This window comes from Eschscholzia californica, unplaced genomic scaffold (assembly GCF_041429995.1).
Source record: "Eschscholzia californica isolate CP2 unplaced genomic scaffold, dmEscCali1.0.p SCAF_1, whole genome shotgun sequence".
Classification (NCBI taxonomy): Eukaryota; Viridiplantae; Streptophyta; class Magnoliopsida; order Ranunculales; family Papaveraceae; genus Eschscholzia; species Eschscholzia californica.
In genome coordinates, this window is record NW_028238198.1 from 33132816 (window position 1) to 33147760 (window position 14945).

The following is a 14945-nucleotide window of genomic DNA, read 5'->3' on the forward strand; positions in this document are numbered from 1 at the left end:
TAGCCCATGAAACTGCGCTATCCCATCGACTCCCGTGCTAGTCTTCGTGAGTCATTGTTGTCCATGCAATGACCTGGACCAGGGATTTTTGATAATAAATATTCCAAGTTCACTTAATTGGGTTTCATTCATCAGATCACGTATCTGACAAACCTATTCGGAACGTTTTATTATCGATGGACTGTCGTTTAAACACTAAACCAAGTTTAGACGACTGGTGAAATAATTCTTATTATTTCTGATAACGAGAGTTGTAAATCTGATCCTCTTCCGTAAAACTCCTTTTACCCACTCAGTTTTACTTGTCGAGGTTTAAAATTATACCCCATGCCTTAGACTGTGTATGAATCTCATACTATGTCTAAGGTGACAGTTTAGTTTGACTACCGTGGTAGTCGGTTTTAAACTTTGCTTATTATCAATTAATTTGAAGATTACTATCTTCAACCTTGATAATATCTAGTAATCTTTACTAGAGTTAAGGCCTTTAATTCTTTGTGTAGTATTTGCAACAGTTCCCGGCTTAAAACACTTTTAGTCTACTTTCCTTCCATGTCTGGAAGTTTGCTACGATGACATGTTCAACTTTGTACTACTTCATCCTTTAACCTTCTAGGATGTACTAAGTAGTGTTTCGGTTTTCCAATCCGAATTCAGATGTTTAAATGCTAATCATGTCCAACATGATTGACTTTATGTTTTCGAACATAAATGTCTCTCTCATGCGTGCTAGCTCATCGGTGTCTTTTAGACTCCGAGTTTTGCAACGCCCTCTGTCATGAGTTTTTGGGTCGAAATTCTTTTAGACTTTCCGAGTCTTAGATTTTCTGTTTCGGATCTCAAGCATCTCAGCGTACTGAGTCTCTCTAATCCTATCATCCTTTTGATCTATGCTTATAGATCTTCAGATGCCCAAAATGGCATTTTATCCTTTTGTGTGTGGTCCTTTATTGAGTCAGTTCGTTACTGTTATACAACACCTTATGTCGTACTCAATCTTTTGTATGTACTCTGAATACGGACCCGGAAGGTTTGTTTACTCCCACTTACCTTCTTGAAACTCGTGATTCAAGATTTTCTTCATTCTCCAGGAATCAAATTTCTCTGATTGCCTTTTGAATCGAAGATTCTAACTCTTGCGTGCTTTTAATCCATCGATAGATTTCTGAAGCATGCTTGTGGACATAACTTGATTGAAAGAATCTTATTATTCTTGTCTAGTTTCGGGAAACATGAATGTTTCCATCCTTCTCAGTTTTCTACTTTGGAAAACCAATTTAGGTCTTCTGTTGACTTAAATTATCAAGCTTCATGTCTTGACGAGATATGGATTCCACGATGATTTTGGCTTCTAGCTAAAATCTAGAGTCAGTTTCCGTTTCTGCGCAGGTCTTTTATCTCTTCAGAAAAAAACCTTTATTTTCTGTGTCTTTGAGATTTGACCTTTTAGGGCTTTTGAACAACAATTTGGAATTTTCTCAACTACTTTGAGATATTCCTTTAGAGACACTTTCACTTGTTTTGAGAGTTCTCCGGCGAATGACATTCGCTTTTGTGCGGTGGGTTTATTAGATCATGTCTTTAACCTTTCCTTTTCCGAGGAGCCGCAGTTTGTTGCTCTTGGTCGAATTTAATCGACTTGTACAAGTTTCATGATTGTTCTTCATGACCCTCCATGATTTTTCTCATGATCGAATTAAATCGACTTGTACTTTTCTCCCACTTATTCTTGTAATAATTAGTGTTTTCTCCCAGACTACTAGGTGTGCTAATTATTAGAAGAATACTATCATGAGCAACAAACACTTTGTTCTCTTGATTGGTTATGGAAGAAGCCTAAATTTCTTTTTAAAAAAGAAATTGCGTCAGATATTAGCTAGTTTTGTAATGCTTTTACAAATTTAGCTTTAGACGGAATTTTGGTAAGTGTGAAACAATCGTTTATAGAATATGTCCCAAAATATTCGGAAGACTGGCTTAAACCCATCTTTGATCGAATTATGCATAGCAATGTTCGATTGCTCCCACTGAATCCACCATCCGTCGGATGTGTTCCATGGAGCAGAGTTGGGAAACTGTTTCTCAACTCCTTTGATGGTTATCAAGTGTTTGACTCAAGTTTTCACTATTTTGTCAAAGTGATTCTTTACTTCGGTTTGTACTTTGTTTGAACCTTTCAAACATTCTGACTTATACTTTATGATTTGTACGTTTCCATACTTCATGAAGTTGTCAGAGTACGTATTTGAAGTTTCTCTCGTTAGCTTCTGCAAGTAAACTTATAGGTCTGCATAACACCGTATGAGTCCTAATAGATTACTAGTCTTTATGCCTTTTGAAAAGGGTGACTTTGTCAATTAGTCCTTAAGACCCAATTGACAATGCTGAAGTTTAATGAGTTTGAATCTCTTGATTTTAGCCATTATCAATGTTAACCTTCAGTTAATTTTATCACTGGTTTAAAACATCAGACGTTTCTAGAAGAACAAAATAATCACTATTAAGTTCTAAGCTAGATCAGTGTCTAAAAGAAGACTTCGATCCCTTTCAGCATCCCTAGCATTACTGCTTCTGCTCCCTCTTGGATCTTTACTTCTTTTAGTCAAGTATGTGATTTCCTTGAGCTCCCACTGAGCCGCTCATCTGGTCTTAAATACCTGATGAAGGAATTTTACGATACTTGTTTTTAACTTTGTTAACAAGGATACGGAATCGGAATTCATAATTCGATTCCTTTTGTCCTCCAGGTGCTAAAGGTAGTTTCCTTTTAAATGGTCTAGCCATTGTTCAGAAACATTCACAGTAATGAGAAATACTCTTGATCATGTACTCGGTAGCTGCTTTTCTTTGATCAAATGTTTGTCTCACTTGACTGATCCTTTTGCCCTTTTGAATCTATTTCTTAGATTCTTTGTACCAAATCTCAAGAACCTTTCTTAGACTGGATATTCCCGTATGTTCTGCTCAGTTTGTTTGTAACAACCTGAGTGACTCATCTAAGGTCTTATCTATCTTTGTTCAATCAATATTGAATTGGGTGATAGATGTATTCTGTTGTCTTCCGTTAGGATGACTTTCAGATTGCCTTGGAGGTCTCGTACCTCTCCATTTATGACTTCTGTGGGAAATTCTTCCTCAGTTTGTCTTAATGGTTATGCTAGCATTCATTATTCTTCCAAAGAGAATGTTATACGATTGCTTGCAAATGGCTTTTGACCTTCTCTTGTATGAGTCAACATTGGGATTGGGTATTCTAGTGACCTTCCTTTTGAATCTGAGAATTATTCTCGGATTCATTCTTCCATTCTAGGAAGTGGATCAGCACCTCCCTTAGGTGTGATTCAATGTTGAAATCGTTTGTGTCATCTTAAAACTACATAAAGAAATGGCTAAGTTTTAAAACTCGTTATCGTTTTTGAAAAACATTAGTTTTCCCACATTATTCAATAAAAATCGTCCCCGATTGAATAAGTGATTCCAAGACCCCAGTTCTTCGAAGTAAAGCGGACGAAGGCCCTACCCTTTGACTCCGTCGTTCCGGGTGAGTGAATTCCTTCACTGATCATACCTTATGACTCTTGGTTAATAGATTTCATTAATGAATGACTAATCTATCCTTTTGCCTCGAGTATCCAAGACTCTCTTGCTGATCTCGTTGAGTAGAACCATTTAGACGTGTAGGCCTCTTCTATAGACCTACCCGCATTGTCCCAAGGTAGAGGAGGTACTCTGCGAAGGCCGACCCACCTTCCTCGAACAAGGGCGCAACGAGTGTCTTAATCTGGATAGGCGATTACTCAAGATTACTTTTGGGGACTTTTACGCTAGTCTGGCGTTTGTTATAGTGAACTATTTAGCCTAACTAACATCCACGACATAAAGCGTAAATAAGTAAGTAAATGCGCGCGAGAAAGTAAATCAAGCAGACATGGATCCTAGTATGGCCCCTAACCTAGAAGATCTAATCACCCTTGGTTTTCTTCTTGTTTCGCCTTTTGGTTCGTCTTAGATCGCCATCTTTGAACCTCCATTGATTTCTCCCACTCGCCTTTGGATTTCATCCTCGAGTTTCTTCAATGGACTCATAGACCCTAAACTCTAATTACAAGACTCTAACGATTCGCAGATCGTATAAACTTGAAATTAAAATTAATTACAAAGCATGCATCCATCCGTGCTTAAAACAAGAATAAAGAAATAAATCTATGGCCATACTAGTTTCCCGCATTCACATCACATGCAATCATATAATATATCAAGGCTAAGAATTATATATGCATGATTATCTTGGGAGATACTTTTGTTGACATCACATGTCACATTACGGACCTTAAGTCTAAATTCGAAGAATTCTACTAGTGGTGCTTTCCGGTTTTATCTTTTATGATTTCTAAAATCATCTTTAAGAAAAACTCCGTTTTGGGCTCGAGAAAGCCCGGGTCAATTTCGGAAAAAATATTGGTTCGATTTTTAATGATTTCATAAATCAATTTAAAGAGAAATCCGTTTTGGGCTATTGGATGGCCCGGATTGATTTTGGAATTATTTGGTTGGAATCGAAAAATAATTTTTGGCAAAAACTCCCACTCGAATGATGATCCCTTTTCGTGGTCCGAAAAGCCTCGAAAAAGCCCGGGACAAGTCCTAGACAAGTCCCGGCCCAAGCCCAAAAGGGCTCGGACAAGGTCCGGACATAGCACGGCCCATAGGGCCGGCATGTCCTGGCCGAGGCCTATCAAGGCCTGGTCTCGTCCTGGCCGGAGCCAGGACGCTAGTCCATGTACCAGACGCGTCCTAGACGTGTCTGGTACTGGACCGGACCAGCACTAGGTGTCTCGGACTAGTCCGAGACACCCAGAACCTCCCAGACGCGTCTCCAAGACGCGTCTGGTCGAGTGCTCTGGACGCGTCCTAGACGCGTCCAGGAAGCTCCTTCGCAGCTGCTGGTCGCGTCTTAGACGCGTCCTTAGTAGCTGCTCTGGACGCGTCTCAAAGACGCGTCCAGAAGCTTCTGTCGCAGCTGCTGGTCGCGTCTTCAAGACGCGTCTCAACAGCTGCTCTGGACGCGTCCAGAGGACGCATCCAGGAGCTTCTGGTCCGGCCAGGAGGCTTCCTGGCCGGACACTAGGGTTTTTCAAAACCCTAGTTTCCAAAAAGAAATTTTTTTTTTTTTTTCTTATGCAACTCTAAGTTGCTATTTTCCAATTTTAAAACTTTTCTTAAATTTTTGAAATTCCTTTTAGAACACTTCTAAAAAAATTTTAAAACTTTTAGAAACTTTTAAATTTTTCCAAATTTGTTTTGAGAGCTTCCTAAAGTTAAAACTACTCTTTTTAGAACACTTCTAAAATTCTAAAATTCCAAAATTTTGTTTTTCAAAAGTTTCCAAAACTTAAAAACAACTCTTAATCAAACCAATTTTGGATCAAAATCTAGGTTTTTGAAATTTTTCAAAGAACAATTTTGAAATCAATTTTGAAAAATCTTTGAATCCAATTCATAATTAATCAAATTTTATGTTTAAAATCTTTTTAAACATAACTATCAATTTAATCAAGCATGGATTAGTTTGAAATTCAATCAAATTGAGACTTTTAAAACACTTTTAATCATCAATGTGATTCTCAATTTGAAAATTTATTGAATCCTATCAAATTATGAGTTAAAAATACCTTTTAAAATACTTTTATAAACTCAATTTTCAAACTATCAAGCATATGAATTAGTTCGATTCTTAGCAAAAACTAGTTAATAGCAAGAGGCTCTGACGCCACTGTAGGGATTTACACCCTTCTACTAGTGTTTATAGCGGAAATATTACACCTAATGTCTACACTAGTATTCCCAGGATCACATGCAAAACTAGTAATTAATCTAATGGAGATAGTAGATTTCCTTAATCGCTTTTCCCTCGAACTAGTTGAATTGATTGAAGAAGACCAAGAGCTTCAAGTGTAGCTCCTCTACTTGGGACACGAGCAATCAATTTGATCTCCCACCTTGTTGTATAGCTAGCACACCAATGGTGGTTGGAAAAGAAGAACACCTTCTTCTTTGACTAGATTGATAGTTAATGGGAATTAGCTCACTTTCTCCTCTCTACTTGATGTGGTAGAGTAAGAAAGCTTAGAGAGAAATTCCACACCTTATTCTCTGCCCTAAGAGTGTTTATATAGAACCCTAATAAGAATTCACCTCCTTTTAGGTTTCCTAAAACACCCTTTAGAATAAGATTTAGGGAAATAGTCGAAAGTAGCAACTATTGGTATTTTCTCAATTCCCTAAGGAGGAGGTGCCCAAACACCACGAAAATTTGCAGATATAATGTTTATTATATCAGCAACTAACCCTCCAAAATTCAGCCCAATCCGAGTCCTAGAAGTACCCGAACCGGTCTAGGCCCAAAAACCCTGTTTTTGGCCTTTTTGTACTATCTTTGCCTAATTCCTTTTTAGGCCTATGAGATATGTTTATGGGACACTCCCATGATTATATCTCACTCCCACTAGTCATATCCTAGATCAATTTGTCACTCTTATGTGTAACCCGTTGTAGGATCCGATCGAAGTTAGCCGCGAATTACTTCGTAATTCGACGATCGTAGTTGGTCTCTAGCTACAACTCTACGATCCCTAAATCAATCGGACTTGATGATCTTCCACATCAATTGTCCTATCCGACAAATTGTTCGCATTGTCACCTTGGTCGAAGGACATCTCCTTCAACTCCTTCAAAAGGTTCTAACAAAAATTCCAAACTGTTATAGAGTGAACCCCAACGAGTAGCTCCAGATCGCCAAAGACTTGAAATTGGTAGCCTAATCCCCGAATCAGTTGGTAAAGATGATAAATTAAATTCGAGAGGACTTACCAATGTCGGAGTCGGTTCCGGTGTCGGAATCGGTCCCGGTGTTGGAATGAAAAATAAGGTTGAAGTCGATTCCGGAACTTCCGGTGTTGAACTTGATGAACCCGAAATTCTTTTTTCTTTTAAAATACATTTCTATAGTTGTTGAACTTGACTACTTGATTAGATGAATAAGAAGAAGAAGAAGTAGTAGTAGAGGATAAGTGATTTTGGTGTGGTTTGAGATGAAGAAATGAGAGATATATATAGAGGTAGAAAATTGTGTAGTTGGATGGTTGGGTAGATGAATTGAAATTTATAAGAGTTCAGGGTAGATGAATTGAATTTTATAGGATTTATGGTAGATGAATTGAAGTTTATAGGGTTTAGACATTAGGGTAGATGAGTTGAAGTTTGTAGCATTTATGGTTTAGAGTTCAACTTTGTAAGGGTTTAGGGTAGATGAATTGAAGTTTATACTGGGTTTATGGTAGATTAATTGAAATTTATAGAGTTTAGGGTAGATGAATTGAAGTTTGTAGGGGTTTATGGTAGATGAATTGAAGTTTGTAGGAGTTTAGGATAGTGGAATTGATTTTGTATAGGTTGGTAGATGAGTTGAAGTTTATAGGGTTTAGGCTTTAGGGTAGATGAGTTGAAGTTTGTAAGATTTATGGTTTGGAGTTGAAGTTTGTAGGGGTTTAGGGTAGACGAATTGAAGTTTGTAGAGGGTTTATGGTAGATGAATTGAACTTTGTAGAGTTTAGGGTAGATGAATTGAAGTTTGTACGGGTTTAAGGTAGATGAACTGAAGTTTGTAAGGGTTTATGGTAGATGAATTGAAGTTTGTAGAGTTTAGGATAGATGACGTCATCTAGGTACCCCATCCAGAAGACCATCCGTGTCTACCACCAGGCCACACTCTAATTTTGTTATATATATATATATACGCTCAGTTTCATGTACACTGAAAGACACATGCATTCTGAAAAAAAATTTAAAATGTAATGTGGGACTCGAATCATTACCTTACTGTCGAGTTGATTTGTAACTCGTGTCTTAACCACTACGCCAAAGTCTTCTTCATCTCATCTATTCACATCATTATATACATAAATATATATACGTACATATAAAAAAAATAATTACTAATACTACATTTTTTTTTCGGGAGGATCGAGGGGGTGCGGCCGCACCCCCCTCGCACCCCCACGGATCCGCCCCTGCCAATACATTGTACTCCACCTTGAAAAACTCAGTAAACATTTAACACATTCTTAAATTTTTTCACAAATCCAGAAACGGGCAAAACAATACTAATATACCACCTTATGTATTTGGATGGATACCACATAAGATAGTTTTCTTTTGATAAACCTCTTTTAGTTCCTTCTTTAGGTAGATGGATTCTTTGTATTTCAAATGAAAAACTCCATTAGAACTCAAATTATAGAATTATAACAATTTAGAGCGAGAAATGAAAATCTTTTACAAGTATGATAATAAATCTCAATAACACGTACATTAACAGTTCCCCTTTGAAATCCACTTAAAATCTCCATTTATTACAATTTTCTCTTACAAACCCTAACTAACTTGCAAAATAAATTCTCTTAGGTTCTTCACCTTCGACGAAATTGCTAAAACTTCCTGAAGTTTTCACCATTTGCAATTTAGTCCCTCCATTAACTTAACTACCTTGCAAACAATTTATCGTGCAACCCTAAATTATTGTTTTCTACTCATTCAATGTCTCATATATTAGTTTTGCCACTGGTGGTCTCATCTTGTGATTGCAAAGGACTCTGTCAAGTGGAGCCAAGTCAATTTGAATAGCCTAACTTGGCTTGGCTATCACATGAACCTTAATTATGGACCAAAGTGCAAAAACCTCTATGTAAACATTACTTGCACTCATTAATTTTGGATTAGTTCAAATACAAAAGTTTAATTAATAGCAAACTTTGATCTTAGTACCAACTGCTTTTTGAATAGTGTGCTTCGAACAAGGATCTATGAATCTAAGACACGGATTGCAGTTCACTAATTAAAAAAATTCTGATGCGAGAGCGGCTGTTATTTCATTTAGACTTACTTCAAATTTGATTTGGATACTACCTAAGAGTATGTTCTTCATAGTATTTAAGCACATGAGTATGAGTAGATATACCGAAATCTTGTCAATATGAACGAATACCGACCACGAATGTCTGAGGGTCAAGACATTTTCCAGTAAATTGAGCCAGTGAGCAGTGAAAACCAAGATTCTGTAAAACAGATAGAAGTTTGTTAGCCAATGCATCAGGTTATGATAAGAAACTTTAATACCAACCAGAATAAGTAAGTCGTCTTCAAGTTTAATATCAGCCAAAAAAAGAAAAGAAAAAGAAAGGGTGAAGTGATTCTATGAGACGGTCCAACAAATTAAAGAACAACTGTACACCACCTTAATCTATAAATAGGATATGTGATTAAGTACGATTTTTAAGGGTTGTGTTTATAATCCTTAAGCTACTTTATGATGTTAGACCTTCAAAAACTCATGATACCATACGTTAAAACCCAAACATATAGCTAGCTTGGATATTAGTTAAGACAAAAGTTCTATGTGAGGACATAAGAAAAACACGTGTCATCATATATAGACATAAAATGGGTAACATAAAATCAAATTATAAAAAACCTTTCATGTGAAAAATTATAAATAGATTCCCATTACAGCAGGAATTGTAAATTAAAAGTAAAACATCAAGTATTGATAAGACAGAAAAATCGTACCTAACTCATAGGATATGTTCATTAGTTATATTTTTAAATTTGAACCAAGTTCATAGAAATAGCTTAAATCCATCTCAAAAAAACTTATGTTCTGCGTACGCACTTTAACAGTGCAGGCAAAACTTCATAGAAAAGAAAATACAAAATAAGAATCAAATTAAAAGAGACATATGGAGCTATGATACTTGGACACAAAAATGATAAACTAAGACATATATATCAAATAATCCTCTAGATTAGAAAAAATTTCAAACATATATCAAGATTACGGAATGAAAATGAATACCACATTAAAACTAATGAACATATCTGAGACATTTTATGAGATTTCAGAATAGAGCAATAGAATTGAAGTACCTGAAATATACAATGTCTGCATTGCTTAAAGATTTTCAACGAACAAATAGGGTTCATACTACATGATGTTTCTGAGATGCACAAAAAATCACAAACATAAAATCAAGTTAGTGAAAACTTAACAGCATATAAAGGGACCAGATAAAGTACAGCATGAAAGGGCAATGATATTTGCTCATATAGAAAGACATACGATAGTCGCCTGCGTATGAGAATATTGTAGCCAGTGAGATTGGAACTCCATGATTAACCAGTGAGCACCTGAAAGACCTATAATATTTACTCACCTAGAACAGAACACGTAATACCTCTTGTTAGCGATGTTTGAAGAACAATAGACTGTTAGTTTTCTCTTTGAAAACGGAATATCAAATTATTACTGTTTGGAGAACGTGTAGTTAATTTCAAAAATAATTCATCTGTAGCGTAAAGAAGCTCACAATGCTCTGTACCATTGCTGCCCCAAAATGCGTCGTTTTCCCTACTACTTGTAAAGCCACTTTTCCATCAGACTACTTTTCAGACTTCACTTACAATGCTCTATCACTTTGAGACCTCACTTACAATATCATCTATAACGAAATTTGACTTAGTACACAGTAAAGAAGGCATATAAACAAAAATGTTTTAATCATTTGCAGGCAATGAACAATGAAACGCCGAAGAAGCTTAACAAAGACCCACAAAGTGGTTGTATATTAATCAAAGTTATGCTAGTGGCATAAAGAATACATAGGGAAATAACACTCAAAGCACGCGTACGAAGTCAAATTGATTCATTAGTATTACGAAAATACAAATAGGGTGGACATATGGATGTACAAGGCAGAGAAGAGACACAATTAGCAAATAAAAAGTAAAGTTATGAGTGCATTATCACCACATGATTTGGATGAATTCGGCCACTAAAGCGTCTCCGAACGGTAGATAAGTTTGTGGGTTTTAGCATTGACACCAATCATAGTGAATTTCTTTTTGCATATGCCACAATGGACCTTTAGATATGACATGTTAACCCCTTTCACGTTCTCGACTTTAGGACAAATTCTACGGCACCGGGGGCAAACAGGCCGTTTATAAACAGGGATTGGTGGGGTCTTGTTGATGCGGATTTGTCGTACAGGTACATCACGTGAGACCACAACGGTTGCCGATGAAGATGAGTCTGACGATGAAGGTGAAGATAGACAGATGACATGTGGGGAAGACGATGTTGATGAAGAAGGAGACAATGGACAAGTAACAGTCGGAGATAACTGACAAGTAACAGTTGTCGATGAGCCACATGATGATTCAGTTGACGACGCCATAACAGAAACGGCGTTGATAATTTAACCTGTACAACAGGAAAACGAACAAACTAAACCAATTTGGAAAAGATGATAGCATCTAATAATTCTTAGCAGATTGGGTGTGTTAATAACCCAAATGTGAATAGGCTTCTTTATTTTTTTTCCTTTCCTGGTTAGTGTGTAGTTCCTTATCTACCTTGTGGTCAAAACCTGGTGAAGAACTTACACAAACTGAGCTATCAAATTTTAAGGACAAATATGTAGTTGGACAAAGAGGAGCCTAGGTAAGGAGTGTTGAGTCTCTGGTTTTGTGGATCGAAAGTCATTGAATCACACCAACACAAAGCTAAGCTATCAAATTTTAAGGGCAAATATGTAGTTTTGCAAAGAGGAGCTTAGGTAAGGAGTGTAGAGTCTCCGGTTTTATGGATCGAAAGTCATTGAATCAGATGAACACAAAGCTAAGCTATCAAATTTTAAGAACAAATATGTAGCGTAAAGAAGCTCACAATGCTCTGTACCATTGCTGCCCCAAAATGCGTCGTTCTCCCTACTACTTGTAAAGCCACTTTTCCATCCGACTACTTTTCAGACTTCATTTACAATGCTCTATCACTTTGAGACCTCACTTACAATATCATCTATAACGAAATTTGACTTAGTACACAGTCAAGAAGGCATATAAACAAAAATGTTTTAATCATTTGCAGGCAATGAACAATGAAACGCCGAAGAAGCTTAACAAAGACCCACAAAGTGGTTGTATATTAATCAAAGTTATGCTAGTGGCATAAAGAATACAGAGGGAAATAATACTCAAAGCACGCGTACGAAGTCAAATTGATTCATTAGTATTACGAAAATACAAATAGTGTGGACATATGGATGTAGAGGCAGAGAAGAGACACAATTAGCAAATAAAAAGTAAAGTTATGAGTGCATTATCACCACATGATTTGGATGAATTCGGCCACTAAAGCGCCTCCGAACGGTAGATAAGTTTGTGGGTTTTAGCATTGACACCAATCAGAGTGAATTTCTTTTTGCATATGGCACAATGGACCTTTAGATATGACATGTTAACCCCTTTCACGTTCTCGACTTTAGGACAAATATGTTACTATATTTATGTAAACTCTCTGGCATTCTTTTGATTATGTTACTATATTTATAGAGGGGTGGGTTTGAACTTCAAAACTCATTTTAGTGAAGTCAAATGCTTAAGCAAATATGTCCAATAATCAAATCCACACGAGTTGCATAGAAACATCATCAGTTTGCGAGGTGGCGGGACAAAAACTAATTGGGCATGCAAAGTATGACCACAAACTAAGGCAACTTATGTTGGTCATGATTAGGACACCACAGATATAAGCCACAGAATCCCAACCAACCCCTAAGTAAATAACAAACATAACAACTGAAGGATCTATGAATCTAAGACACGGATTGCAGTTCACTAATTAAAAAAATTCTGATGCGAGAGCGGCTGTTATTTCATTTAGACTTACTTCAAATTTGATTTGGATACTACCTAAGAGTATGTTCTTCATAGTATTTAAGCACATGAGTATGAGTAGATATACCGAAATCTTGTCAATATGAACGAATACCGACCACGAATGTCTGAGGGTCAAGACATTTTCCAGTAAATTGAGCCAGTGAGCAGTGAAAACCAAGATTCTGTAAAACAGATAGAAGTTTGTTAGCCAATGCATCAGGTTATGATAAGAAACTTTAATACCAACCAGAATAAGTAAGTCGTCTTCAAGTTTAATATCAGCCAAAAAAAGAAAAGAAAAAGAAAGGGTGAAGTGATTCTATGAGACGGTCCAACAAATTAAAGAACAACTGTACACCACCTTAATCTATAAATAGGATATGTGATTAAGTACGATTTTTAAGGGTTGTGTTTATAATCCTTAAGCTACTTTATGATGTTAGACCTTCAAAAACTCATGATACCATACGTTAAAACCCAAACATATAGCTAGCTTGGATATTAGTTAAGACAAAAGTTCTATGTGAGGACATAAGAAAAACACGTGTCATCATATATAGACATAAAATGGGTAACATAAAATCAAATTATAAAAAACCTTTCATGTGAAAAATTATAAATAGATTCCCATTACAGCAGGAATTGTAAATTAAAAGTAAAACATCAAGTATTGATAAGACAGAAAAATCGTACCTAACTCATAGGATATGTTCATTAGTTATATTTTTAAATTTGAACCAAGTTCATAGAAATAGCTTAAATCCATCTCAAAAAAACTTATGTTCTGCGTACGCACTTTAACAGTGCAGGCAAAACTTCATAGAAAAGAAAATACAAAATAAGAATCAAATTAAAAGAGACATATGGAGCTATGATACTTGGACACAAAAATGATAAACTAAGACATATATATCAAATAATCCTCTAGATTAGAAAAAATTTCAAACATATATCAAGATTACGGAATGAAAATGAAGACCACATTAAAACTAATGAACATATCTGAGACATTTTATGAGATTTCAGAATAGAGCAATAGAATTGAAGTACCTGAAATATACAATGTCTGCATTGCTTAAAGATTTTCAACGAACAAATAGGGTTCATACTACATGATGTTTCTGAGATGCACAAAAAATCACAAACATAAAATCAAGTTAGTGAAAACTTAACAGCATATAAAGGGACCAGATAAAGTACAGCATGAAAGGGCAATGATATTTGCTCATATAGAAAGACATACGATAGTCGCCTGCGTATGAGAATATTGTAGCCAGTGAGATTGGAACTCCATGATTAACCAGTGAGCACCTGAAAGACCTATAATATTTGCTCACCTAGAACAGAACACGTAATACCTCTTGTTAGCGATGTTTGAAGAACAATAGACTGTTAGTTTTCTCTTTGAAAACGGAATATCAAATTATTACTGTTTGGAGAACGTGTAGTTAATTTCAAAAATAATTCATCTGTAGCGTAAAGAAGCTCACAATGCTCTGTACCATTGCTGCCCCAAAATGCGTCGTTTTCCCTACTACTTGTAAAGCCACTTTTCCATCAGACTACTTTTCAGACTTCACTTACAATGCTCTATCACTTTGAGACCTCACTTACAATATCATCTATAACGAAATTTGACTTAGTACACAGTAAAGAAGGCATATAAACAAAAATGTTTTAATCATTTGCAGGCAATGAACAATGAAACGCCGAAGAAGCTTAACAAAGACCCACAAAGTGGTTGTATATTAATCAAAGTTATGCTAGTGGCATAAAGAATACATAGGGAAATAACACTCAAAGCACGCGTACGAAGTCAAATTGATTCATTAGTATTACGAAAATACAAATAGGGTGGACATATGGATGTACAAGGCAGAGAAGAGACACAATTAGCAAATAAAAAGTAAAGTTATGAGTGCATTATCACCACATGATTTGGATGAATTCGGCCACTAAAGCGTCTCCGAACGGTAGATAAGTTTGTGGGTTTTAGCATTGACACCAATCATAGTGAAGAAACGTGTGAAATAGTTCATCCATTCGAGCCATATTTATAGACCTAGGCCGTGGGAAGACGGAACGAACCGCCGGTTCGACCAAAGAATATTGACAAAGCAGTAAGAATGGAAGGCGAACCAACAGTTCCTTCGAGAAAAGGCGACCGATAT

General features: G+C 36.3%; 1 long non-coding RNA gene across 5 annotated transcripts; it reads right to left on the reverse strand.

Annotated features, from left to right (window-relative positions):
• Positions 1-8853: 8853 nt before the first annotated feature.
• LOC147566224 (uncharacterized) lies at positions 8854-14558 on the reverse strand. Of its 5 annotated transcripts, none has more exons than XR_015230392.1 (8): positions 14277-14558; positions 14018-14111; positions 13825-13895; positions 12860-12956; positions 11783-11914; positions 10175-10268; positions 9982-10052; positions 8854-9113 (listed from the first exon to the last, which is right to left on the reverse strand). It is a non-coding gene; the product is annotated as an uncharacterized LOC147566224 (long non-coding RNA). The 5 variants fall into 5 exon arrangements; XR_015230388.1 differs by having other exon boundaries at positions 12891-12956; positions 14265-14558; XR_015230390.1 differs by having other exon boundaries at positions 11795-11914; positions 14265-14558.
• Between the last annotated feature and the right edge of the window lie 387 nt (positions 14559-14945).